Source organism: Pseudonaja textilis, chromosome Z (genome assembly GCF_049901715.1).
Source record: "Pseudonaja textilis isolate UNSWEBS1 chromosome Z, rPseTex1.2, whole genome shotgun sequence".
Taxonomy (NCBI): domain Eukaryota; kingdom Metazoa; phylum Chordata; class Lepidosauria; order Squamata; family Elapidae; genus Pseudonaja; species Pseudonaja textilis.
In genome coordinates, this window is record NC_142008.1 from 4,652,893 (window position 1) to 4,666,105 (window position 13,213).

At 43.3% G+C, this 13,213-nt stretch overlaps 1 protein-coding gene across 2 annotated transcripts in view; it reads right to left on the reverse strand.

Annotated features, from left to right (window-relative positions):
• XIRP1 (xin actin binding repeat containing 1) overlaps positions 1 to 8,605 on the reverse strand; it is a 47,762-nt gene extending 39,157 nt beyond the window's left edge. For both annotated transcript variants that reach the window (XM_087917013.1, XM_087917011.1), the window contains exons 1-2: positions 8,160 to 8,605; positions 2,218 to 2,299 (exon numbers count right to left, since the gene is read on the reverse strand). The gene's annotated coding sequence lies outside the window, so the exon portion shown is untranslated. The remainder of the gene's footprint in view (positions 1 to 2,217; positions 2,300 to 8,159) is intronic.
• Positions 8,606 to 13,213: the final 4,608 nt, after the last annotated feature.

The following is a 13,213-nucleotide window of genomic DNA, read 5'->3' on the forward strand; positions in this document are numbered from 1 at the left end:
GCCAAGCCATGCCTACCAAGCCACGCCCACAGAACCGGTAATAAAAATTTTGAATTCCACCACTGATTGGGAGCCCTGCATGGTCCCTTCCGGCTCTATTCTATTCTACTTATTTGCATTTGTGTGCTTTTGGGTGGGTAGGCGTGAGGCAAGGAACGGGAGCTCACCCCATTCTGCAGGGCTTGGGTCTCAAACCTGGACTGTCGGCTTCCAGCTGAGAAGCTCAGCATCTTTATCCGCTAAGTCATCATGGAGGGGATGACAAACCACTTCAGAAATGTTGCCAAGACCTGTCCAAGGAGCCTCTGTGGCGCAGTGGTTAGAGTGCAGTGCTGCAGGCTACTTCTGCTGACTGCCAGCTGCCTACAGTTTGGCAGTTCGAATCTCACTAGGCTCAAGGTTGACTCAGCCTTCCATCCTTCCGAGGTGGGTAAAATGAGGACCCAGATTGTTGGGGGCAAGAGGCTGACTCTGTAAGCCGCTTAGAGCGGGCTGGAAAGCACTATAAAGCGGTATATTAGTTTAAGTGCTATTGCTATTTCCCAGGAGTCAAGACTGACTTGAATGCACCCATTCCCCAAAAGACATTAGGAAGAATAACCAAGGTATTGAAGACAACCAGCAAAAGTGATTTAGACATGAATTTATTTATTCCCATCATTTTGTAATAAATATTTCCCCAAGAAATGGATAAACTATAAAGAAATCTTAGAGGCTGAGAAAGAAAGAGGAATACAGGTAGTCCTCAACTTATGACTGTAATTCAACCCAGAATTACGGTCGTAAGTCATGGGGGTTGTTAAGTGAGTTACCATGTGACCACACCTGATTTTAATTTTTTTTACAGATCGTTAAACGAATCCATTATATCCAATGGGCATTTTTTTTGCTGGACACTGAATGTAAAACCTGGACACTGGCAAAAAAAGAAAATAAAAATTGAAAATCTTGGTCACATGACTGCAGGATGCTGCAAAGGGCCACAAATTGCCAAGCACCCAAAATATGAGTACGTGACCACAACAAGGAGGAGTGCGGCTATTCTAACACTAAAATTAGTTCATAAGTATCTTTTGGGAGGTACATCATAACTTTACTAAGTGACCAGTCATTAAGCGAGGACAACCTGTATTTCAAGTCATAATAAGCAAAGAGCATTTGGATGTTTAATTGATCCTTCATTTAAGTAGTCTAGGAGAAAGAAATTCATGTTTTGTCTGCGTTTGCTACTCTTTCATTGCAATTTTTTTTATTATTATTTATTATTTATTTATTATAATAATATTATTATTATTATTATTATTTTATTATTCCCCGGGTAGGTTACATCATCAGTGCATTGGGAGGAAGAGTTTGCTGGCTTTTTATAAATAGCACCTTGTCCTACAACCTTACCTGGGGTATGGATTCTTCTTCGTCGCACATCTTACGAACCAATACCAGATAAGCACCAACAGAAGACAATTTCTGAAGCATTGCATTGAACTATGGGGTCCTTGAGGTACTCTGAGCTTGATAGATTTTTTTTGCAAATGTTTCATTATCCAATTGGGTAACATCATCAGTACCAGAGGAAGTGGGCTTTGCTTTCTGTTTATATATACAAGTGATTTGCCCTGTCAGTGTTGGCGGTCTTGGTAATTCTTTGGTCAGGCTATGGTTTAATGTTAGTTTGTCTGCCTTAGTTGTAGTTCCTTATGTTGTTTGTTACTTGATTATTGGCCTAATGTTAACTTTGTGTTAACCCCTGCTTATCTAGGGGGTTGATCCCTTGCCAGGTTTCCTTTTTAGCTTTTTGATTGTCTCCTTTGGATGGGGCGAGGATGTTGACTATTTCTATGCCTGCTGACAGCTGATATGTCTGAGATTCAGAGCTTCAGGTATTCTCAGAGAAACAATCAAACACTAAACAGAAGCCTATTCAAGGAACCATCCAGGCAACCCTGAGAGGCAAGCCAAGCCAAGCCAAAAAGGGACCCAATTCATTTTTACCTACTGGTAGTTGAATTATGAGACATCTGCAAGGAAACCACCCTGCTCAGACAGCATCAAGGACCCCAGATAAGCAGGAAGAAGTTGAAGATAAATAGGAACAATCAAGAAAGAAATAACATTCCAATTAATTTTCTCTTTCTCCAGACTCCAGTGTCCTTGACTCTAAAATCACCTCTGTTTTTAAAGAGAAAGGAAACATCATTCCAGGAACCAAGTACTCACAGTTGTCGGCTTTTAATGCAGGATAAGCCAAAGTGAGCTTTGTGGACGGTGCTGCCCTGTTGATTCTTTTGCATGGAGTCAACTAGAAGTGAGAGAATGACAGAAAGGAATGAGAATAATATCTTGAGAAAGTGGTGAAGGATGTGAGCTATGAAGGAACTGGTTCAAATTTTAACAGAGTTGGAAGGGACCTTGGAGGTCTTCTAGTCCAACCCCCTGCTCAGGCAGGAAACCCTATACCACTGCAGACAAATGACTATTAACAACTTCTGGAAGCAAGTTATTCCACTGATTAATTGTTCTAACTGTCAGGAAATTTCTCCTTAGTTCTAACTTGCGTCTCTTCTTAATTCCACCCATTGCTTCTTGTCCTGCCCTCAGGTGCTGTTTGAAGAATAGCTTGACTCCCTCTCCTTTGGGGCAGCCCCTGAGATACTGGAGCACTGCTATTAGTCCTTTGTTCCACTGGAATAGACATATTCAATTCCTGCTACCATTTTTCATTTGTTTTTGCCTCCAGTCCCCTAGTCATCTTTGTTGTTTTATTTATTAAAATAAAAGTTTTTTATATGGCCAAAAGAGAAATGAGCATGTTTTGCAGATCAAACAGGCCTAATCTGTAGTTTAATCTTTTGTTTTTCATAACTGGCTGGGGAATTCTGGCAGTTTGAGCTCACAGACCTTGGAGTTGGGAAGGTTAAGAAATATTTGTCTGATCTATATTTTGATTCTTCCATCGCACTTTCAGCAGTGGAAGGATCCTAGAAGCGGGGTGATCCTAGAAGCCTTGACTTACAATGACAAATTGAGCCCAACGTTTCTGCTGCTAAGCAAGACAGCTCTTTAGTGAATTTTGCTCCTTTTTGCAACCTTTCTTGCCCCACTTGTTAAGTGAATCACTGAAACGGTTAAGTTAGTAATACAGTTGTTAAGTGAATCTGGCTTCCCTACTGACTTTGCATGTCAGAAGGTTGCAAATGGTGATCACATGAACCGCCCAGGACACAGCAAACATCATAAATATGAGTCAATTGGTAAGCACTTGGATTTTGAACACGATATGGGAATGTTGCAATGGTTGTAAGTGTAAAAGATGGTCATAAATAGCTTTTTCAGGTGCTGTTATATCTCTGGATGTTCACTGAACTGTTGTAAGTGGAGGACGACCTGTATAATGCAGTGATGCATTGGTTAGATCCAAGTTCCTACCTCAGTAGGGACAACTTCAAAAATTCGACATCTTCATAAACACTCGAGATGAGGGGATAGAACGCGAACTCATCACATTTGCAGACAACATCAAACTGGCAGGAATAGCCAACACCCAAGAAGATAGGCTCAAGACCCAGAGGATGTTGACAGACTAGAACACTGGGCCCTATGTAACTAAGGGAAATACAGTGGTGAGAAAAATAAGGTTGTACACTTAGGCAGAAAAACCAAATGTACAGGTATAGAATAAGCCTAGGTGGCTAAACTTTTTGGGCTCCCATGCCAAAAATTGCAGCACCCAGAAGGCAATGGGTGATGAAAGTGATGAAACAGGCCCATTTTTCGACCTCCAAAGGCTGCAGAGGCTTCCCTCGAGCCCCCAGGAGAGCGAAAACAGCTTCCCCTAGGCTCCGGAGGCCCTCTGGAGGCTGAAAACGGGCACTTCCGGTATTTCTGGAAGGCCCATTTTTCGGCCTCCCAAGGCTTCAGGGGCTTCCCTTGAGCCTCAGGGAGGCCTCAAACAGCCTGAAAATCACCTGGAAGGCACACGCTTGTGCAGTGCAGGTAAGTTTGGCTGGGGCTCGTGTGCCCACACAAATGCCATAGGTTTGCCATCATGGGAATAGTCAGTACCCAACTCACTGTAGTAACGGTGAGAGGAACTAGATCAGGGGTGTCAAACTCAAAGCCTGTGGGCCAGATCCGGCCCATGGGGTGCTTAGATTTGGCCTACAAACCTACCCTGGAAACAGCAAAGGACTGACCTGCAGTGCCTCTGCCAGCGAAAACAGAGCTTGGGAGATCCACATGAGATCCTTCCAAGCTCTGTTTTCACTGGCAAAGGGTTGCAGGAGGCTGTCACAGCCAAAAACGGAGCTTGGGAGCCCGTTTTCACGGGCACAGCACTTGGGCCATCACAGGCGCCACCGAAATGACTGATGTTGCGCTGGCCATGCCCCTGCCCCCCACCCTCCCATGGACAAACACAACCCTGATGTGGCCCTCAATGAAATCGAATTTGACACCCCTGATCTAGGTGAAATTCACTTAAGTATGAGCCAGCAATGTGCTGCAGCTGCCAAAAAGGCCAATGCAATTGTAGGCTGCATCAACAGTGTACCACTTTATATTGCATTAGTGAAACCACACCTGGAATATTGCATCCAGTTCTGACCACCACAAAAAATAACAAATAAAAAATGCTGAGGCCCTAGAAAGAGTGCAGAAAAAAGCAACATAGATGATAAAAGTTTTGGAGGCTAAATAGTATGATGAATGGTTAAGGGAACAAGACATATCTAGCCAAACAAAGAGAAAATTTAGGGATGACATGTTATCTGTCTTCCAATACTTAAGGGGCTGTCACAGAGAAGAGCAGGCTGACTTGTTCTCCAAAGCACCTGAGGGTAGGAAAAGAGGCAATGGGTGGAAGTTCATTATTTCTAGGTTCCAACCTGGAATTAAGGAGAAATTTCTTGAAAGTGAGAGCAATCAATCAATCAGTGGAACAGTTAGCTTCCTAGAGGTGCTCCATCATAGAAGTTATTTTGAAAAAAAGATTAAACAGCCATTTTCTGGAATGGTAAAAGGTCTTCTGCCTTGGGAAGTAGGTTGGACTAGAACAAGGGTCGCCAACCTTTTGGACTTCACCAAACTCATAATTTTAAATCCCGTGGATCAGAGACCCTGGGAAAATCAAAAAAAAAGTCTGCAGGGAAATTCCCCACCCTGTTTTCCTACCGATCGATCGTTCTTTATTTGGGATCACAGGATATCATCTCCAGCTGCATTCTCAGGGGGAGAGAGAGGGAGAGACTTTTGGCTTCATGCAAAGAAAGCAGCAGAAGCAGCAGAAGTCTTTCTTTCTGTCGCCCAAACTCCGCCAGAAATGTGTCTTTGTGAGACTCGTGGCGCTGGCGCAGCCTCTTGGAGCAGGATGCCTTGCAGGGTCCCAAAGACTCACTTCTGTCGAGTTTGGGGGAGAGAAAGAAAGACTTTGGCTGCTTTCCTTGCATGCAGCCAAAAGCAGAAGAAGAAAGAAGCGGAAAGAAGAAGCCCGGTGGCCAGGTGAGGCACAAGGGGTGAGTGGGGCAAGTTCCCCCACTCTGTCTTTCCCCCCCTCCCCTCACTACCTTGTATTGTTCGCAATGCAAGCGACACAAGCCTTGTGTTCCCACAGGCCATGTGGGAGGCACAGCCTTGTGTTCCCGTGCAGCCTGGATTAATTGCTTTGGGGTGTGACATTTCTCTATGGACCACCAAATCTTTCTTGTGGACCACCAGTGATCCCCAGCCCACTGGTTGGGGACCACTGAGCTAGAAGACCTCCAAGGTCCCTTAAAGGCCTATTATTCTATTATTCTAATTCCGGAGTGAAGGCATGTTGAGACCTGCAAATCCCAAGCTTCTTGGAAGAAGAGGTGGATGTTAATTTAATAGACAAAATAGGTGCAAAACATTGGATTCACACGACACACCTCCCTGTTTACCAAACTAACCCATTTTCTGGATTTTCACTGTACTGAATGATAAACGGAACAAATGCGTTGAGTATTTGTAATAGTATTGAAACACAACCTAAGCAAACAAACGAAGGGAAATCGGCAAGTTACGAAGTTGCGACCACTAAGACATTGACTGACTGGTGTGGCACGGACTGTCACTTAGTGTTATCTGAAAAAAAAATGCTGATCAAGGTGTTTTTGTACGAATGATATATTTCTGTGTGCAAAAATTTTGAGTAGGTTTTTCCAACCAGGTCAATGTCCAGGTATATGGACTTCGACACCCAGAATTCCAGAGCCAGCACAGCCATTGCTGAGGATTCTGGGAGTTGAAGTCCATATACCTGGACATTGACCTGGTTGGAAAAACCCGCTGTATCTCTTATCACCCCATTCAGTTTATAACCATGGTAATAATCGTTTTGCTAGGAAAATATAATTAATTCATAGTCCCGGTTTTCATATCATAGGTGTTTCTTTTCATGAACAGGGAGTGCCCCCACCCCCAAAAAATCAAGGTGGCAGGTGTGCCTAATGAATCTGCATCTCCTTTTAACATGCACTGTGTATGCAGTGTACTTTAAAAGGGAACATGGCAGTAATCGCATAGTTCCAGCTACCATTTTGACTTTTTTGACCACTCTTGTGCCCCGCCCTCTCTTGGTTAACTATTCTCATATTTGGGAAACACAACAGTTAGATGATTCTGATTCTGCTTTAAGATTATTGTTCTTCGTACTTTTAATTAGATTTTTAAACCACCCATGAATCACAGTTTAGTGGACGGGGCCCAAAATCTTTTAAAAATATTAAACCCAGTGAAAACAACAGGCGCAATAAAATGTATTACAAAGACGCACAGGAAGGTTAATAAATGCCATTACCTAATATGGGGACTTAAAAAGTGAAAATCTGACTGAAAAAAGAGGACCATCTGGCACAATTAGTTTTGTACGATTACAAAAGAATTTTATTTACTTATCCATACGGCTAACCTCACCACGAACTTGGAGGTTTCTATATAATGTTGAACACAAAAAGGCAAAACAAAAAAAAGGAGGGGAAGAAGAAGATTAAAAAAGGAGGACAGGAGAAAGACAAGGAGGTGGAAGAAAGAGAAGGAGAGGAGGAAGAGAAAAAGGAGGAGGCAGACAAGGAGGAGGAGAAAGGAGGAGGAGAAAGAGGTAGAGGAAAGGAGGAAAGGAGGAGGAGTAAGAGGAGGAGGGAAGGAGGAAAGGAGGAGGCAGACAAGGAGGAGGAGAAAGGAGGAAAGGAGGAGGAGAAAGAGGCGGAGGGAAGGAGGAAGAGGAGAATAAGGAGGAGGAGAAAGAGGAAGAGGGGAGGAGGGAAGGAGGAGAGGAGGAGGAGGGAAGAAAGGGGGAAAAGATGAGGAGGAGACAGCGAAGAGGAGCAGGGGAAAGAGGAGGAGAAAGAAAGGGAAAAGGAGAAGATGAATGAGGAGGAGGAGCCAAGGACAAGAAGCTGAAGTGGAAGGAAAAGATAGATGAAGGAAAAGAGAATAAATAGATAAGGAGGAGAAGGGCAAAGGAGAAACCAACATCACAATTAAAAACACCTAGAAATAATAATTTGCAAGAAAAAGCATCCTCAAACGATTAGTCGGCACCAAAGTCTCACTGAAAGAGCAAATGTGGGAAGTACCAGATTTCAAGAGCCCATTTCAAATAAGATCAGGGTGCGAACTGTATTCGGAGTGTCAACACACACCACACCACTTGTGCCTCTTCCGGGATGGGGGAGAGCGTGCCACAGGGTGGGGCAAGAAGGACTTCAATCTTGCCCTAAAGCAGAGCTCTCCAAACTTGGCAACTTTAAGACTTGTGGACTTCCAACTCCCAGAATTCTCCAGCTGGCTGAGTTGAAGTCCACAAGTCTTACATTTGCTACATTTGGGGACCCCTGACCTAAAGTCATGGACCTCATAAGCAGCAGGGGTTTGGACCGACCCCCAGAAGCTTCCTCCAAATAACCAGACTGGATGAGTAGATTCATCCCGGTGACAGTATATTTAACTAAAGGGATGGGATTGCCAGATGGTGCGTTGTCCTCTTTTGGGATGTATCTTCTCTTCTGCTTAACTTCACTGCTCTAAAAGAGCCGCCTCCTCTTTTAAGGTGGAGAAAGGCAGAACTGAAACTGCAGCTTTCTGGCCAAGCCCTTCTCCCTCTCTCCTCTTGGTTTAGGAAGAAGAAGAAAGACACTCACCTTTTGGGCAGAATTACCACCATCCACAGCTTGTTCTTCCTTCCTCCTGGTGCTGAGCGAAGAAGACACCGGATGCTCTATCCTAGGCTCAAATCTGATTCTGGGGTGATGCAAGGTTTCCATCTTCTTCGCAGTCTTGGTTAGATGAACGTTAGAGGGTTGGTTTACACGTCCCACCGTATTTGGTGAAGATGGGTCAGATCTGCTCTGGGAAATTTTCTTGGTGTTTGTGGATGATGGGCTCACTTGCTGGAGAATAAACTTCTCTCTCGATTTCTTGTTCATAATGTCCAAGTTCCTGTTTGGAGAAATGCGCAGGTCGATTCCTGGTTGAGCAACTTCTCTCTTCTTGGAATAATTTTCCTCCCGGGTCTGAAAAACAACAAACGGGCTGAATTTTCTACTAAATATAATGAAACACCACTCTGCTATTTCAGCTCATGCCAGTCCTGCAATGTTTAACCCTCTTTGGCTTTAAACTTTGCCCTACGGATGTCTGGCCTTTTACGCTTGACTGACTTGCAGCAGCCATTGTCAAAAAACACACAAAACCCACCGGCTTATTTCCCAAACATTGGATTGAAGATACCAAAATTATTTTCACAATTTGGATCTGCTGATCCTCCCGTCACCCCCTTTCGTTGAGTTCTGGGGAACCCCAAATTCTTGAAAGGTATACTTTGTAAGGAAATGGAGTGGCTGAAGGAGCAGAGGTCAGAGGGATAGCTAAATTTTAAAAAGTAAACCAGGCCAAAAGCAGCAGCCAAAGTCAGGGCTGCAGTTCATGCAGCGTGCAGCTGCTTTTGACTTCTGGTGCAAAGCCAGGGCCCCATAGAACGTAGAGTTGGAAGGGACCTCGGAGGTCTTCTAGTCCAACCCTCTGCCCAAGCAGGAGACCTTATAATACCTCCACGTCCGATCTCTTCTTGAAAACCTCCAGTGTTGGAGCCCCCACAATCAGTTGTTCCACTGATGGTCAGGAAACGTCTCCTTAGTTCCAGGTTAGCTCTCCTTGGTTAGTTTCCAACCATTGTTTCTTATCTTGCCTATGGGTGCTTTGGAAAACAGTTTGACCCCCCTTATCTTTGCTCAGACAGGAAACAATGCAATCCTGAAAAACTTCAGAAATGGGCTACGGTTTGTAATCTCTGATTTGCCATGCACCTCATAGAAAATGCACGCACACCTAGTCCGATGCACATACAGGTAGTTCTCGACTTACGATGACAATTGAACCCCAATTTTCTGTTGCTAAGTGAGACACTTGTTAAGTGAGTTCTGCCCCATGTTACGATCTTCCTTGCCACCATTGTTAGGTGAATCACTGCAATTGTTAACTTAGTAACACAGTTGTTAAGTGAATCTGGCTTCCCCGGTGACTGCTGGTCAGGAGGTTGTAAAAGCCAATCGTACGACCCTAGGACACTGGAACCGTCATAAATATGAGTCGATTGCTAAGCGTCTGAATTTAGATCACGTGACCACGGGGATGCCGCAACAGCCATAAATGTGAAAAATGGTCGTAAGCAGAGGTGGCATTCAGTAGATTCTGACCAGTTCTGGAGAACCAGCAGCAGAAATTTTGAGTAGTTCAGAGAACCGGCAAATCCAGCCTCTGACTGGCCCCACCTCCATCTCTTCTCCGCCTCCCATTGAGTCCCAGCTGATTGGCTGGGTCTTTTTTGGTTGTCCTGCACAGGAGAATGGAGCTGGAAAGCAGGCTATTGGGGTGGGGAGGGAATGGGGATCTTGCAGTATCCTTCCCCTGCCACGCCCACCAAGCCACATCCACAGAACCGATAGTAAAAATTTTTGAAGCCCATCACTGATCATAAGTGCTATTGTAACTTTGAATGGTCACTCAGTGAACTGTTGTAAGCTGAGGACTAGTTCTAGTGTGTATGATGGAAAGGTGAGATTCAGAATTTTGCAGGAAAGATAGTCTGTTTATAGTAAGGATTTTCTTTTTTAAGGATGTGCCAGGTATCTTTTTTTACTATTTATTTATTTATTCTTAAATTGAAGTTCTTGTATTTCTTTTACAGCAAATTTACAAGTGTTCATTAAATGACCATCATCTTGACCCAAGACAACTCTATGGTAGTTTAAATTATCCAATTTATGGCTGATTCAAAAGATAGCCAGCATGCAGGTTCACACATAACATTCATTCGCTTGGTAATCAGGTTAAGATTATCATGGTTTATATGCTTGTGAATCATGGTGATGATTATCATGGTGATGATTATCATGGTTTGCGTGCTTGTGAATCATGGTGATGATTATCGTGGTTTATATGCTTGTGAATCATGGTGATGATTATCGTGGTTTATGTGCTTGTGAATCATGGTGATGATTATCGTGGTTTATGTGCTTGTGAATCATGGTGATGATTAGCGTGGTTTATGTGCTTGTGAATCATGGTGATGATTATCGTGGTTTATATGCTTGTGAATCATGGTGATGATTATCTTGGTTTATATGCTTGTGAATCGTGATGATTATCATGGTTTATATGCTTGTGAATCATGGTGTGTGTGGTTGTTTCCCCCCCACTTTTGCTTAAACATTTCCATTTGGCTGGAGAGCGATTGCTGCATGAGGCAATCTACGCTGTGATTGGTTGTGCGGTGCAAAGGGGGCGTTTCCCTTTCCCCCGCCTTTTTCTTCCGTGTGCTCTGCATACCGCCTACCTCACGATGTTCCTGTGTTCCTGGCTACCTTGTCTGCTGTGTATAAAAATGTTAAATAAATTTGTTTATGTAAAACCTGAAGTTTGTGTCAGTGTTTCTGACTTCATTTGGACCCTTGCGGCACAATTCCCTGACAAACTGGCTTAGTAAACCTAAAGCGTTTGGTTAACGGCTCTTTAACAAGTTGTAGGAAGCTGGGAAGTGGGTCGAATCAATAGGGAAGTTGTGTGAACGCAACCCAATTTGTAATTTTTTTCACAGCCTGCTGAAAATGCAACTGTTTTCTCACCTCGGCCTTCTGATCAGCTGAGGAAGGATTTGCACAATCCAATATGTTCTGGTACCTATAAAAGAAAAAAATCGATAAGGGGAAGTGTGAGGAAGACGTGTGGATTCGAAGCAAAATTAACTGGGGAAGGGGCTATGTGAGAATAAATTTATACAATCTCATTGAATGAAACTGTTATGGATGTTTTGAATTCCTGTTCAGAGAGATGGAGAATTTGTAGTCCTCCGCATACAACAAAATGGAGCCCAAACTTTCCACTGCTAAGTGAGATAGTTGTTAAGTGAGATTTGCACCATTTTACGACCTTTCTTGCCACAGTTGTTATTTGAATCGCTGCAAGCGTTAATTTAGTAACATAGTTAAGTGAATCTTGTCTCCCCATTGACTTTGCTGGTCAGAAGGTCATAAAAGTTGATCACGTGACCTTGGGAGACTGTGACCGTCCTAAATACCTGCCTGTTGCCAAGTGGTCAAAATGTGGATCATGTGACCTTGGGGATGCTACACAGGCATACATGTGAAAACTGGTTGTAAGCCACTTGTAAGCCTCAGTCCCGTTTGTAACTTTGAATGGTCACTAAACAAATAGTTGTAAGTCGAAGAGTACCAGTAGTTGGAGCAACATCAATATGCGAAGGATGCAAATGACACAATCTGCATCATTTGCTAAATTCCAGAATTTCATTGAAGGAGCCCAAAGGTCTTAATCGCTGTCATGCCATTTAATTAAATGTTGCTTACCGGGTGACTAATTCAGCGACTGAATTCCTTCCCTGGAGTGTCGCGACTCGAGAATTAGATCTTGGAGATCCAGACATGCTAGAAAAAGGTTGCAGCATAAATCAATTTTTAGTGCAAGAACACACTCTTGTTAAAAACAACCACAACAACCCTGCACTGCGCTCTTTTCACTTGTGAGCTGAATTTGACATGGAGAGGAAACTGAGCTTAAGACGTTTCTGCTGGCCAATAAACCAAGAGTTTTATTTATTTATTTATTACATTTTTAGCACACTGATATTACTTTATAAATAAGTAGCTCTATACCCGGGCTTTGCTACAAAACTATGTGGTCGGGCTTATTTTGGGGGGAGGAAAATAAGGGGAAAATTTTTTTCCTTTGCCTATTAGCATCCATCGGTATTCATCTGCCTAGCGTCCTGTCCGTGCATGAGAGAGTTGAGGGCTGTTTGGAAACTGAAACAGTATTTTTCATGTGAGCAAGAAGGAGACAGCAAGGAGCCTGGGCGTGGCTTAGCTCAACTGTTCTGTACTAAAGCTGTTTGCTGCTGTGAAACTGAAACTGAAACTCCCCTGCTTGTGTTTTGCATTTAGAACAGGTTTCTTTTCAGGTGGGGAGGTGGAGTAGAACTCCTTGGCATCAGAGCATGTTAATAATAATAATATAGGAAACACTAAGGCTCGAAAAATCCTTTCTTAGTGAGCGCCTAGAAGCCAAGAGGAACCTACGTGCCAAATTTCAAGTTTGTAGGCTTTACAGTTCTGGAGATGTTGTGATGATGCATGAGTGGTATTTCGCTTTTATATAGAGAGATTCAAGGCAGCGAACCAACCAAACCTTCCTTCCTCTCCCTATTTTCCCCATAACAACAATCCTGTGAGGTAGAATAGGCTGAGAGAGAGAGGGATTTGATTGGCACCAAGTCACCCAATTGGATTTCCTGCCTAAATTGGGATTAGAACTCACAGTCTCCTGGTTCCCAAGCCAGCATGGAACAATTTGGTTTGATGTCTGAGGGGAAGGGTATGGTTTTATGGTTACATTTGAACTATGGTTTATGAGCTGTCTATAGTCAGTAGGCTTAAGTTCCTGAAAATAAATTAATAAATAAATGTACCCCATGACTATCATTAAGTGTTGTGCCTGATAATTCTTGACTCTTGACGGATGTATCTTTTCTTTTATGTACACCCAGAGCATTTGCACCAGGACAAATTCCTTGTGTATCCAATCACACTTGGCCAATAAAAGAATTCTGTTCTATTCTATTGTGGTGGAGTCTCAGTGAAAAGCTAGCATACAAGTGAGAGGCAATAATTTGAGGTACAGG